Here is a 15,436-nt window from a genome sequence, read left to right as displayed (position 1 = left end):
CTTATTTTCACGACGTTGTGAATGGATCACCTTGTTAGTTTTATTTTAAATAACATTTACTAAGAGACTGGATACTTAAAATCAGTACATACCTACACATCAGTACATCATTTAAACAAAATTACACTGACATATTGAGTACATCGGACGATTATGTATATTTGAAAGCCTTCTCTATAGTTGTGCCATTAACGTAAACATAAATTTCCGTCTTATTCAGGTAATAACCAACGACTAGTTCATTAAAGTCATTCCGCTTCCGTGTTACGAAAGTTTCCGCGTTACGAAAGGTTCCGCATTACAAAAGCTTCCGCGTTACAAAAGTTTCCGGCTTATAGAAGTTATTTTCGTGCATAAAATCGATCAAGTCTGAGATTTTCTTTCCTTATCAACAGGTTTGCTTCTTGCAAAGGATCCCTCAAAGACAGATTTTACTGTGCAAGATACCGTGAAAATAAAACAATCTAACTTACATTTTGAAGAAATGTGTGCTTTAACGAACCTGTAGTTTCTTTTAAGGATGTCGCCCATTGGTTTCGGGCAAATGCACACAAACCAAATACCAATAAATCACAACAGATATTATTTTCATTAAATACTTCAATAGATGATACTTCGCAATTTGTTAACCTCCTTGGAATTATTCTCGATAAGAAATCGCCTGGGGTGAAAACATCCATTTTATATAAGCCTATATTTTTACCTATGTTCTGTTTCATATTTTTTCTTCATTTGTAAGAGAATGACTTTGTATCAAGTGCTTGTTACATGAAATAAATAAATAAATAAATAAATAAATAAATAAATAAATAAATAAATAAATAAATAAATAAATAAATAAATAAATAAATAAATAAATAAATAAATAAATAAATACATAAATAAATAAATAAATAAATAAATAAATAAATAAATAAATAAATAAATAAATACATAAATAAATAAATAAATAAATAAATAAATAAATAAATAAATAAATAATTAATTAATTAATTAAATAATATATTCTCCCATCAAGAATAGTTTATTTATAGAGAAAACTTAAAAAATTGTTGGCTAATAACTATTTCAGAAAAGCATATTTTGTTTTCTAATAGTATCTTATTCTACGGTTCACATCTGGGTTAATGGTGTCAATACTGACAATGCTCTTGTCTTACAAAGAAGACTCTTCATATCTTAATTGGCTCTTACAACAATGTTGTTTGTACGGCTCTGTCCATTAAAGAAAATTATCGACAGTTATAAATAAATAAATAAATAAATAAAATAAATCAATAAATGAATGAATGAATGAATAAATGAATGAATGAATAAATGAATGAATGAATAAATAAATGAATGAATGAATAAATGAATAAATCAATAAATCAATAAATGAATAAATCAATAAATAAATAAATAAGTGAATGAATGAATGAATGAAGTTTTTTTCTCGCTGTTATTTATACTCGCTTTAACATCTTTGCCCATATCGAGGAAATTCAACCCGACCAGGAATCGTAAGAGATCAGCATGCTGACCCCTACACCACAGAGGTGGTCGAATGAAGTATTATACCATGATTTAAGTTAAAAATTTGAAAAATATTTTTAACTTAAAATTTGTTCTGTACAAATTGAAATCGCCGAATAATTTTAGTTTATAGATAGTAGGCCTACATTCCTAGGAATGAATTGTTGCAGGGATGCAGAACTGGGAAAGAGAGGAGTTGGAGCATGGGGAAAGAGTTTGTTCCCCGTCCACAATCCCCCGACCTTGAATTACGTATCTGTGACGATCCGGAAGCTCACTGAATACATCCCCTCTCCTCCTACCATCTCCAATGACATATGGGGTAAAAGGAAGGGATGAGTCACGTGTTCCGGCTTGTAACGTGTGCCGTAATTGTAGCACAGTTTCGCATCCCTGAATTTTTGGGTCCTGGTGCAGGACATTTTTCTTAAGTAGACAAAATATTGATCGTGCACTACTATGCAATACAAAATTAGATTATGCGTACAATGATTCATTTATAGGAGTTTGACTGTAGCGAAACATTCGATTTCTCGTTGTTTCAGGCGTGAGGAGACTGGGCAGGCGTTACTACGCGACACAAAACTGGCCCATCAGTTCTGGTTCAGCTACCCCCCACCAGGGGGCGGGAGTAGCCGCTCCCAAACCGACGAAGAAAAGAAAGAGAAGAAAGAGGCGGCAGAAGCGCTGGCAAGGGCAGAGCACGCACAACAGGTACTTACCAGAGTATTACTTACCTTGCAGTAACACCAGTGAGTGACATGAGAGGATATCAGTGTTACAGCAGCTCAGGAATTTCGATGTTGCATGAGTACTTAATTACTTCAAATAGCAGTTTGTGGTGACCCGTATTCTTCTTCTTTTCATAAATGATTTGGGCATATTTGTGACTTTCGTCTTGTAATTCTTTAATTACCATGGCCATTATGATCACCATACCTCTTTCATTAGACATACTGTATTTACAGAGTGACTCAGGATCTGTACAACAAATTGGGAGGGATGATAAGACTTGCACGGAGTGCCATTTTTTTGTCAGACAATCCATTATCTCCGATGCGTTTTTTTAGGATCTGTTTTATTAGAGATGAGTTTAAATATAATTTTGAATTACCGCTATCTGTCACAACTGTGACTGTGATATAAAAATATGTGACTTTTGTCGGTGTTTTTGTCACACTCATACTTTCATTTTTGTAATCTTCCGTAAATTCCGAAATTTCCCATAAACAAAGCATACCACATACATGCAAATAATTAATATTATATATAGAAAATCCCGATACGATAAACAATTAAGGTAGATAATAAAAATGGTTTTCGCATCTGTAGGGAACCCTTGATATTAGCAGTAATATTATTTCTTTATAAAATAGTTGCTGACATGAAATATTCAAGAACAGTGAAATGTGAATACGATTTGTCTGAACTCTATGGTGAATAGGCCTAATAAATATTTTTATTTACAACCTTCGCAAAATGTAGAGGAAGTGTCACAAATATGGAATACCATAATGTTTTTCTTCGTTTTGGAATCTACATGTTTTGAATACTGAACGTAAAGTATCGTGCTGTTTATCGTTGGATGTTCCTGCGAATGGTACACCGCGGACTTAAAAGTCCATTAGAAGTTATGAAATGTTGAAACAAATAATAATTTTCTCAAAATCTAACATATTTTCTTCATAAAAATGGAGATTGAACTATGGAATACTATTAACAAGTTGCAAGATTAATAAAATTGCAAAGTCATAATGGCCTCTACTAAGAAAAGGACAGAACAAGAATTCAGCGTCTTCAACATCTTCATTAGAAGGTGTTTTCCCAACCGTAATACTGAATCCAGATGAATCGTCTCTCACTTCTTTTCTCGAACTTGTTTTATGGCTTCTTGAATTGCGTTTTCATTCCACTGTTTTCTTAGTTGGAAGGTGAGATTTTTAGTTTTTAGTTTTAAATAATTTCAGATTGTTAAAACTTTTCCTATTTCATTAGTAGTAACACTAAATATGACCAAAGCTTCAGAGATAAAATGTTAATTTAATAAATTGTTATAGGAAGCGCAATGAGCCACACAAGATGTATTCATTTGCTGTATTTCGGAATGAAATTTTCCAAAGCAACCGAAATTAATGAAACAAAAACAAATATGTTGTTAAGCCATTCTTTTACGAATGAAGTGGTTTCTTATATTAATTTATTAAAACTTTATTTTTGACAAATTTTCAGTAATTTTAAAGGTATGCTGGTTTTCAATAGTCCTTTATATTGTGAATAGTAAATTCCTTTGGACGCCGCACGTATCTTCTTCGAACTGTTTGTATTTCTGAAACTATGAAATAGCGCTAACATTTAATTAAGTGGTAAGCGATATTCAATTATCTGTAATTTCCTTTAAATGACCACAAATGTAACACTTTTCATTTTTCTGGAATGTCTGTGTACACCTTTTCTTGACTATTGTGTTGTGTCCTGCTACAGTTCTCTCTTTTTATATCTACAGTATAATAGAGTCTGGTATAGAATTACATTTCTGAAATTTTAAGTTTGTACATTATTGATGATTCCTGCCAGTAAATTTTCGTCTTTTCCTCTTCATATTTTAAATAGTTTATTATTGTGTTATTCTGCTGTCTTACAATATTATTTCTAAATTCTTATTTACTTCTTAGAAATGTTGTTACGGTCTGTACTTAAACTGATTTGGAGAGAAAGCAATAATGGATTATTCAAAAGGGGTCTAGACTAACTTTCACACTTCAGGTCGAATATAACAAAAATATTAACTTTACAACGTTTCTCAGCACACTACATCTCTCAATAGCAAGCATGCTCAGGGGGACAGATAAAAAGTTAATTTTTTTCTTTCACGTTTTTAATAATATCAAAACAAGTGCTTGTACAAATTTTGGCCATTCCAGCGCAAATTTATTTTATTTTATTTATTTATTTATTTACTTATTTATTTATTTACTTATTTACTTACTTAATTACTTTCTTATTTACTTACTTATTATTTACTTATTTATTTACTAACTTATTTACTTACTTATTTATTTATTTAGTTACTTATTTATTTATTTACTTATTTATTTATTTACTTATTTACTTACTTATTTACTTACTTATTTATTTACTTACTCATTTATTTACTTACTCATTTATTTACTTACTTATTTATTTACTTACTTATTTATTTACTTACTTATTTATTTACTTATTTATTTAATAACTTATTTATTTACTTGCTTATTTATTTACTTACTTATTTATTTACTTAATCATTTACGTACTTATTTATTTAGTTACTTATTTATTTACTTACTTATTTATTTACTTATTTATTTACTTATTTATTTATTTACTTATTTATTTATTTACTTATTTATTTACTTACTTATTTATTTACTTACTTATTTATTTACCTATTTATTTACTTATTTATTTACTTACTTATTTATTTACTTACTTATTTATTTATTTACTTATTTATTTACTTATTTATTTACTTACTTATTTACTTACTTACTTATTTACTTACTTATTTATTTACTTACTTATTTATTTACTTATTTATTTACTTATTCATATATTTACTTATTTATTTATTTACTTATTTGCTTATTTATTTATTTATTTACTTACTTATTTATTTATTTACTTATTTATTTATTTATTTACTTATTTATTTACTTACTTATTTATTTACTTATTTATTTGCTTACTTATTTATTTGCTTACTTATATATTTGCTTACTTATTTATTTGCTTATTTATTTATTTACTTACTTATTTATTTATTTACTTATTTATTTACATACTTATTTACTTACTTACTTATTTACTTACTTACTTATTTACTTACTTACTTATTTACTTACTTACTTATTTACTTATTTATTTACTTTCTTATTTATTTACTTATTTATTTACTTATTTATTTACTTACTTATTTATTTACTTATTTATTTATTTACTTATTTATTTACTTATTTATTTATTTAACCTGGTAGAAATAAGGCCATGAGGTCTTCTCTTCTCCTCTACCAGGGGGATTAAAACTACAATATTAAGAATACAATTACGAGGGCCATATGAAAATAAGTTTCTCTGGGACCGTTCCAGAAAAAAAAAAACGTAATTTCGTTGCAAAATTTATTGGAACTGATACAATTATTGAGCTATTTTTCAACATATTTCCCACTGGAATTGAGGCATTTGTCATACCATTGGATCAACAAACAGATGCAGACGGTTGTCACACACTAGTTCCGATTCCAGGCGGATACGACATAGGGATACAAAACTTTGATCCTATGGTATGGCAAATATCTCAGTTCTCCGTGGGGAATATATTGAAAAATAGCTCAACAGTTGTTGTAGCTGTTCCAATAAATCTTTCCAAGAAATTATGTTTTCTTTCTGTAAACGGCCTCCAGGCAAACAAACTTTCTGAACGGCCCTCGTAATTGCGCTCGAGTGGCCAAAATATGTGTAAGCACTTGTTTTGACATTATTTACATTGTGCAAGAAAAACATAATAACTTTTTTATCTGCACCCATGAGAACGTTTGCTTGCCAGTAGAAGGTGACATCAACCACTGTACGAATTTCTCATATCAATAAATGAACCCATTCAAAGTGTAGAGATGTCGTGTGCCACTCTTGATAAATGACTCAAGAATCAGTCTTGTGGTTACCTCGTCTTTTGCAGTTTTCGGACGAACAGTCCTATTTGCTCTAAATTTCTTTATCAGGCATACGACAATGCTGTGTGAAATAGATGATCTTTCTGTTGAAATCTCAGGCTATGATATGGCAGCTGCATTCTCCAAACTTCAGGATCGCCTAAATCCTTCCCTCTCAATGTAATTTCCAGTTGCCCGAAACATCACCGATATAATCAGACTTCTATGTTAACAACATTTTATTCACGACACATTTTCACATGTGATTACGACAATGAATTCTTGAGTAAAATTTTGGCCTTATTTGGGCTGCAACTCATAAACGCGAAAACCACTGTAATAACAGTTCAAAACCGCGAAAACAACGGGACAAATGCGGGAATATTTTAGAATACATACTCTAATCTATATGGACAAAAAAAAAAAAATTCAAGTTGTAATAAAATCAAGATTTTTTTTTTAATGTGGCAACATTATGTGACTGGGTTGAAACTTGAGGCCCACCATTTTCAGGAACTACAGTCTGGTTGTATTTTTATTCGTATAGTCGTTCCCGATTTTTCTAGACGAAGGATGGCCCACCCTTACCCATTCTTTCGTGGGGTACTCAGATCTTTAATTTTCTCTTCCGTCTCCGAAATAAAACGGTGTCGTGAGTTTTGACTCATCATGTGTAAGTTCACATTCGTCTTCAGGTATAAAATCGGGGTTCATATATAATTCTATAGCGTTGTGAGAGTGGCTATGCGTAATTAATCCAGGTAACTTACTCATCTTGTACCTAAAAATGAAAGTAGGTATAACCTTCGAGATCTGAAATATTTAAATTATATATATTTTTTTCACCAACAGTAGATCAATTCTAATAAAATTACGGATGTAGTTTACATCTTTTAATAGGACGAGTCGAGGTAATTTAAGTCTAGTGGGGTAATTTGGGTATACGTTATAATTTATTGAATAAAACGTTACATAATCTTCAAACACATGTGAATTTAATACATTGTCTATTTCACAATTGCGTATTAAGAAGTGCTAAAAATTTATCTTGATTACACTGATACTGCCTGGTAAAGAAATGTTTACCAGTGTATGAAATGACACACCACATTCTAAGCAATATTGTTGGTGAACCAGCTCTCATACAGTAATAAAATCCATGCATATGTACATTACACATGTTTTTAATAAACGTAGTAATATATCATTAATAGTTTGTTAGTAAATTATTATTTACAAACGTAGAATAATTTTGGTTTAATTTATTATAGGTTAATTGGTAACCAACACAGTTTTCATTCTAAATCATGCCACCCACACAAATAATATGGATTGGTGAAAGGCAAATAAATATGCTAAGTGTTTTGTGTCTCTATTTTTAAGGAGATATTTTAAGTTTACAAAATAAGCCTCATCAAGAACTTATGTAGTGGCAGAAATTTTTTTTTATCTTCTTAGGTCCAATTAAAACTTTTAAATGTCTACCTAATTTCTGTATTCTGTTCTAGGCTAAATACACTAACCTATGGTTACTTCAGTAATACATATTACACCCAAATTTCCCCATCCCTGTGGTAAATTGAATATAGCTAAACTTATAGGCCCGTCGCTCTTATTTCCGGCAGTCAATCACGTTGCAGGTCGGCTACATTTAAACATGTGCATCTTGTCATTCGCTGCTGATAACGTTATGCACTTCCTAAAGCTCTATAAATACTTAATAAAATCACTCGCCATCTTGGCTCTTTCGTTGGCATTTGCAAAAAGTACACGAGGACGTTATTTCCGCTCAATTATTTGCCCAAATACAGTGCGTTTGATTTATTATCATAGGAACTACGACATGATAATGTTTAACGGTACGGCAAATATATTCCTTTTCTGGTAGCTCGATAACGAAAGAACAAAAATGGCAAACGATACTACCTACCTAGACTTTATAGAGCCTTGACTTCCTAAAGCGTAAGCAAAGAGGAGGAGTCACGCCGGAAATAACAGCGACGCGACTATAGGGTTATTATTATGATTAGAATAGGCCAACATACTTGTTCATTCATTCATTCATTTATTTTATTCCATAGATCTTACATGAGCAATGAAGCTTTAAGATGTGGAACATGTCAACATTTTACAATATTACAATTACAATTTTTACAAATTTTTATAGTTTTACAATTTAGTAATTTTCTACAATTTTTACAATTTTGTACAATTTTTTTTTACATTTTGGCGAGATGTAGTGAGATGAGATGAGGTCCGAGGATTCGCCAAAATATTACCCGGCATTTGCCTTTTCGGTGGGGGAAACCTCGGAAAAACCCAACCAGGTAATCAAATCAAAGGGGGTAATCAAATCAAAGGGGTTGATGCCAAGGACTCGCCATAGACCATCCGGCTTCAGTCCCACGGCTGGGGAAAACCTCCGAAGAAACCAAAGTCCAAAGGGGGATCCAACCCAAGCCCGAACGCAGCTCCGGATGAGCAGCCCAGCGAGTCTGCCGACTGAGCTACATCGATGGCTCTACTAAAAGTATACAATACAAAGCCAATGAGATTATTAAATTTACAAACGCAAACGATCATTCATAAGTTGAGCTATATTATAATACAAAACAATTTAATTAAATTTAAGGCATAAACAATTCAACCAGTTGTGATATACAGAAATTGATAATACATATCATGCAAACTACTTCAAATTACAAACACAAACAATTTATCAGTAGAGCTATATAGATTACTATTCAATTTAAAGCATATACAATTCATCGGCCAAAACTATACAAATATATACAATACAAAGTAGCATACTTTCATTAAGCTATACAAATTTGTGCAATTAATATCAAGTAGATTAATTCAATTTATAATCATAAACAATTCATCAGTTGAGCTATACATATTACCATTCAATTTACAGTAGGTCTATATACAATTCATCAGTAGAGCTACACAGACTAGTAATCATTTTAAGAACATATACAATTCATCAACCAAACTATACAAACATATACAATCAAATTAGTTCAATTTACAAACTTATTTTCGTTAAGCTATACAATTCATATGAAGTAGATTAATTCAATTTATAAGCTTAAACAATTCATCAGTTGACCTATACAGTATACTATTCAATTTACAGTACATACAATTCATCAGTTATGCTAAACAAAAAATACAATACATAGTAAACAGATTAAGTCAATATAAAAACATATTTTAGTTGAGCTATATAAAATTGTACATGTCATTTAAGTAGAATAATTCAATTCACAAGCATAAACAATTCAGCAATTCAGCAATGCAAAATACTGCAATACTGGAAAATTTTATCATGGTAACAGTTTATGTTCTGTAAACTTAAAAGAGGCTGTTTTTATACCCAACTTACCCCAATCCACCCTACTACCTTTCCCATGTTGTGAAGAATTAAATATATATAACTTTCTCAGTATTCGTAAAACACAGAAATAATTATGCTGTCACAAAATAAATTAAGTTATTTCAGAATTAAATATATTCTTACCGCTCTCATCTAGAACGGATGGTTTTGCATGTAATTTCTATGTGTTCATTCTTCTCTATGCCTTCTATGTACAACCTTTCTCATCTCTTCCACTGATACATTAGTAATAAGTTCTTGCAAACCTTTGTTGAAACCGGGGTGTAAAAATGAAATTTATGGTGAAGAAAGACGGTGAAGGAATATGTTCCTCTTGATATTCCTGCTTCTCCTGTCATAATTACAAAAATCGTTCATCACCACAACATTATTATCGTCATCATAAAACAACTCATTACTTTAAATAACGTTACATTCTCCAATCTTGTTCTCTTTTGTATTTCCCTTGTGTGATGTTACCCACTCATAATTATACGTAAAGTTATGCAGCATATTAAAGTTATGCACCTATCTGTTTCATAGGTAACATTAGGCCTACAAAAGTATATCGTACTTCCTTTATTCAGGAAAATATTCTCCATTACAATCAGTATATTTATTCCAATGTGAAACCAGCTTGGAAATACTACTCCTATAAACATTCTCGGCGTTTGGGTGCGATGTAATTTCTTGTGGTTCTGTGTATATCATAATTTATGACATACTACCTGTCCAAGTAGTTCTTCAGGGCAACGAAAACATGGTAATTCATTGCTCAGAGATTTGGAGAGTATGGAAGTTGCACTAGACCTTCCCATGGAAGCTTTTCTGTAGTCCCTTGCATATTTTGAGGAAGACAAAAAAACTCCAATAAACCTTATCCGCAAATTAACAGGTCCATACGATATTACTTTAGGCAGAGCAGAGGAGGTCCTTACCGTGGCCTCCTAGGTCACCGGATTTAAATCCGATTAGATGTCTGTGTTTGGGATCATACAAAAAGCCTGGTTTGCACTTCTGAGGGCAACACACTTCAGGAATTGCTCTTTCGGATTGAACGGCGTTTCAGAAAATAAGAAATGATCCAGGACTCCCCAAGAGGATTCGCAGCTCACTGCAGAGAAGATCGCAAGGTTGCGTTTAGATGCATGGACAGCATTTTGAGCACATGTTCTACGCAGAATTCAGTTAGGAATGTCTGTTTTAGCCTAGATCATATATAGATAGATACGTCGGCCTTATAGATTTTGAAGTTAACAACTTTTGTCAGGTTTACTACGCTGCCATCTAGTTGTTACATATGGAGCCACATCATAATTCCCATTTGAATTGCATTAGCGACTGCACTGTCATCTCGTGTTCGTTTACGGCGGTGGGATGGCGATCCTGGCGGCTGTTCTCTTCAAAGTGCAAACGATTTTAACATAGCGATGACCTATCTGTTACATATATGATCTAGGGTTTTAGTCAGCGAGGAATTTCAACAGAAAATGTGCATTATCTCGACAATTGTTAATTTGCAGATCAATGTGTATTGGAGCTTTCTTGGTTAGGTTGGTTTGTACTTTTTATCTGTAAATTATTGACCATCACTTTTGAAACACTCTGTATAAGTTGTTGCATTATCTTGAAGGAAAAGCACACATCTAAGACGGACTAACACAGGTACCTTCTTACGAAAAATGTCGTTGATTTTGTTTAGCTGAGCTGAATATATCTGAGCCAGAGTGCTGCATTGGAGTTAAATCGCTCGCTTGAACTCGGTCGAGTGTCGCACCCTCGAATGGGATAAAATCGGTCGTGATACGCTCGTAATAAATAGAAGCATAGTACAAGGTCATCTCACCGACATGTCTTATCTTGTAGGAAAGGCGACAGATAAGATACACATGTTTTGCTCACACGGTAAAAATAAGGCTTTATTTTCTGCGTTTATGACAAACGTTTAATGGAACAGTCAATGGAACGTACCAAAACAGTAACATGAAGTTATAAATAAAATAGTATGAAACATTTCGATATACAGTTATTATTGCTAATTAATAATTATTCACTATTTGATTTACCACATATATAATATGATAGATCCATACATAGTGTTCCGCCTATATACTGCGACAATGTAGAAACGTTTTACAAAATATTATTAATATAGCAGTAGATTAATAACAATATTAGTACAGAGATAACGTCTCAAAAATATAATAAAACGAATAATCATACTGCACAACTGTTACAAACGCAAAGATTGATACACTAATTATTAGAGATTATTATTATTATTACTAGAAAACTTGATACGGTTCTTGCATTATCGTGATTGTGTTCTCCGTTTATAATAATTACATTTACATCCAATAACATCTATCAGATGTGATAAAAACAAAATCACTCCTGTATGAAAAAAAAAAGCACTTACCTACAATATTTATATTACATTTTAAAGCAAGTTTTGTAGTTGTACTATGGAGAGGTTAGTTAAACACTGCAAAGTTTTGAAATGATAAATATCTATGATGTTACTACACAGTTTATCACTGTAACAAGAACGAATGTCTAACGCTCGGCTTAATACCGTTCGAGGATTTATCGCTCGCGACAATTTTACCCATCATGAATGTGCGCTACCTATCGGAATATGCTATGAACTACTTGGCGCTCGAGCGAAAACGTCCGATGCAGATTCTGAACGGTGTTTCCATGATTTTTTTGCAGACTACCAGAAGCTTTATTCTCATATCAATCAACAAGGCGTAATGTCATAGACATAGGACAGAAACACATTCGCATAGCAGCATACATACTGTTACAATATTGCACATCTATCAGAAACGGATAGCAGTAGATGAGATGAAGGACAACGAATGAAAGCGGTCCATCTTGCACTGGATGTTCTGTTACAGCGCACAGTGAAAGTTCGATGACGGAATTAATCAATTATTAGTAAAAATTTATGACAGCCGACATTGTCATCGTGGCGCACGGGGCGCTTGGCAACAATGGCAGCGTAATCTGCTGAAATATTGGATCTGTCAGCCTGCGACATGTAATGGTGTTGAAGGATTAAAATCATTTTTGAAACCTGTTTTATGGTGTTTGTTTTCCCTCCAACATATTTATCTGAACCTTGCATAAATAATTAATCCAGTAATCGAATTGTGTAACGAGTTTTAATGGCTTCGTGCAGCGCATGTTTTATTACAGATAGCTGTCAGTTGTGTTTGTATTCCATATTTAAAAGTAGCAAGTAAAATGAAATAAATATGACGTATGATTCAACAGAAGAAAACTTTCGGATTAAAATTATGGCCATTAATGAGACAGTCATCTCTGATTGAGGTTCCGGTTGATATGTACAGCTTGGGATAGAAAAACTTCAGTAGTTGAGCAGCTTTGACTTTTTCCATTGCTTACTTACTTAACTTAAGAAAAAACTAACACCAGTACTATCCAATTGTATTGTTTCAAACCTAATATTAAATTTATATTACTTACATTGCTAAAGAACGATTAAAGAATATAAATGATAACTTGAATATTAATTATATCGCTAAAGAACGATAAAAAAATGGTAACTTGAATATTATTTATAACGCTAAAGAACGATAACAGAATATAAATAGTAATTTGAATATTATTTATATCATTGAAGAATGATAACAGAATATAAATAACTTGAATATTATACATAACGCTAAAGAACGATAACAGAATATCAGTCATAAGTTGAATATTATTTATATCACTACAGAACTATAACAGAATACACATGATAACTTGAATATTATTTATATCGCTAAAGAACTAAAATAAAATAAAGTGAAAATTTGAACACGGCTGGAACTCACTTACAAATGGCTTTTAAGGAACACGGAGGTTCATTGCCGCTGTCACATAAGCCCGCCATCGGTCCCTGTCATGAGTAAGATTAACCCAGAGTCTACAATCATATCCCACCTCACTCAGAGCCAAGAAACTAGTTCGATTAATTAAAATGTGTCTCAATGAAACAGTAGAGTCCGTATAGGCCAGTTTCTGTCTGATGCTTTTCCAATTCACTGCGGGCTAAAGCAAGGAGATGCATTATCACGTTTACTTTTTAACTTCACTCTAGAATATGCCATTAGGAAGGTTCTGGATAACAGAGAGGGGGTTTGGAATTGAACGGGTTACATCAGCTACTTGTCTATGCAGATGGCGTGAATATGTCAGAGAAAATCCACAAACTATTAGGGGAAAACACGGAAATTTTACTTGAAGCAAGCAAAGCGATAGGTTTGAAAGTAAACCCCGAAATGTCAAAGTATATGATTATCTCGTGACCAGAATATTGTACGAAATGGAAATATAAATTTGGAGATTTATCCTTCGAAGAGGTGGATAAAATCAAATATCTTGGTGCAACAGTAACAAATATAAATGACACTCGGGAGGAAATTAAACGCAGAATAAATATGGGACATGCCTGTTAGTATTCGGTTAAGAAGATTTTGTCATCCAGTCTGCTGTCAAAAAAACCTGAAAGTTAGAATTTATAAAACAGTTATATTACCGGTTGTTCGGTATGGTTGTGAAACTTGGACTCTCGCTTTGAGAGAGGAACAGAGATCAAGGGTGTTTGAGAATAAATTTCTTAGGTAAATATTTGGGGTCTAAGAGGGATGAAGTTACAGGAGAACGAAGAAACTTACACAACGCAGAACTACACGCATTTTATTCTTCACCTGACATAATTAGGAACAATAAATCCAGACGTTTGAGATGGGCAGGGCATGTAGCACGTATGGGTGAATCCAGAAATGGATATAGAGTGTTAGAAGAGGAAAAATACCTTTGGGGAGGCCGAGACGTAGATGGGAGGATAATATAAAAATGGATTTGAAGGAGGTGGGATATGATAATAGAGACTGGATTAATCTTGCACAGGATAGGGACCGATGGAAAGTTTATGTGAGGACGGCAATGAACCTGCGGGTTCCTTAAAGCCATTTGTAAGTAAGTAAGTGAGTTCCAACCTTGTTCAAATTTTCATTTTAGTTTAATATAGTTCTTTAGCGATATAAATAATGTCCAAGTTATCTTTTATATTCCCTTATCATTCTTTAGTGCATAATATTAGTGTTAGTTTTTCTTCTTATATTATTACATTATATTATCCTGTAGCACAATAAAATGAAAAGGAGTGACGAAGATTTGAACATGAGACGTTGACATTTAAATTTCGACGCCCTTCCGACTGAGCTACAGGGGCACAAGTGAAGCAGCATATGAGGAGAAAAATTGTCCCAATCCACCTCCAAGACTTCCTGATGATGTGTGGAAGCTCGTCCAGGATGCCTCGGATGCCGAGGCTGAAAAATGAATAACTAGGCGATTCCATGCCCACTCGACTGCAAGATGTGATCGAGATGGGGGGAAGATAGACTAAATATTGAATCGTGGCTTTTTGTTTAGTTTTTTTTTAACTTTTAATTGCTTTAAATTTCTAAGGCAGACGCCAGTAAGTTTGTTTTGTTTATGCCACGGGAGATATTTTTGTTGAGAATATAATCTTCCTTTCTTTCCATTTGCAGCCTTAATGCCATAATAAATAATGATAAAGTCATAGCATAATACATTAATTAACCTGATGTTTATTACTAAAACAGTAATAAAAGAAATAGGAGCAATTATATTTTCTATCTCTCCTAAAAAAAAAAAACATGAAAAACAGTAGGTTGTGTTTGAATGCACGACCTTAGGAATATCAGCCCAAAACGCTACCATTACGCTATAACAGTAATGCGGAGAACACTTTAATTATAACTGTAGATATCAGGCAACTTGGTTCAACAACATATAACATCGCCTG

At 32.4% G+C, this 15,436-nt stretch overlaps 1 protein-coding gene across 1 annotated transcript in view; it reads left to right on the top strand.

Annotated features, from left to right (window-relative positions):
* Nucleotides 1–15,436, top strand: part of LOC138705615 (uncharacterized) — a 463,767-nt gene that overhangs the window by 436,568 nt on the left and 11,763 nt on the right. The window contains exon 3 of the mRNA XM_069834215.1: nt 2,061–2,229. The gene's annotated coding sequence lies outside the window, so the exon portion shown is untranslated. The remainder of the gene's footprint in view (nt 1–2,060; nt 2,230–15,436) is intronic.

This window comes from Periplaneta americana, chromosome 9, assembly GCF_040183065.1.
Source record: "Periplaneta americana isolate PAMFEO1 chromosome 9, P.americana_PAMFEO1_priV1, whole genome shotgun sequence".
Taxonomy (NCBI): Eukaryota; Metazoa; Arthropoda; class Insecta; order Blattodea; family Blattidae; genus Periplaneta; species Periplaneta americana.
The sequence above is the reverse complement of the archived record's forward strand: the minus strand, read 5'-3'. Positions and strand labels throughout refer to the sequence as shown.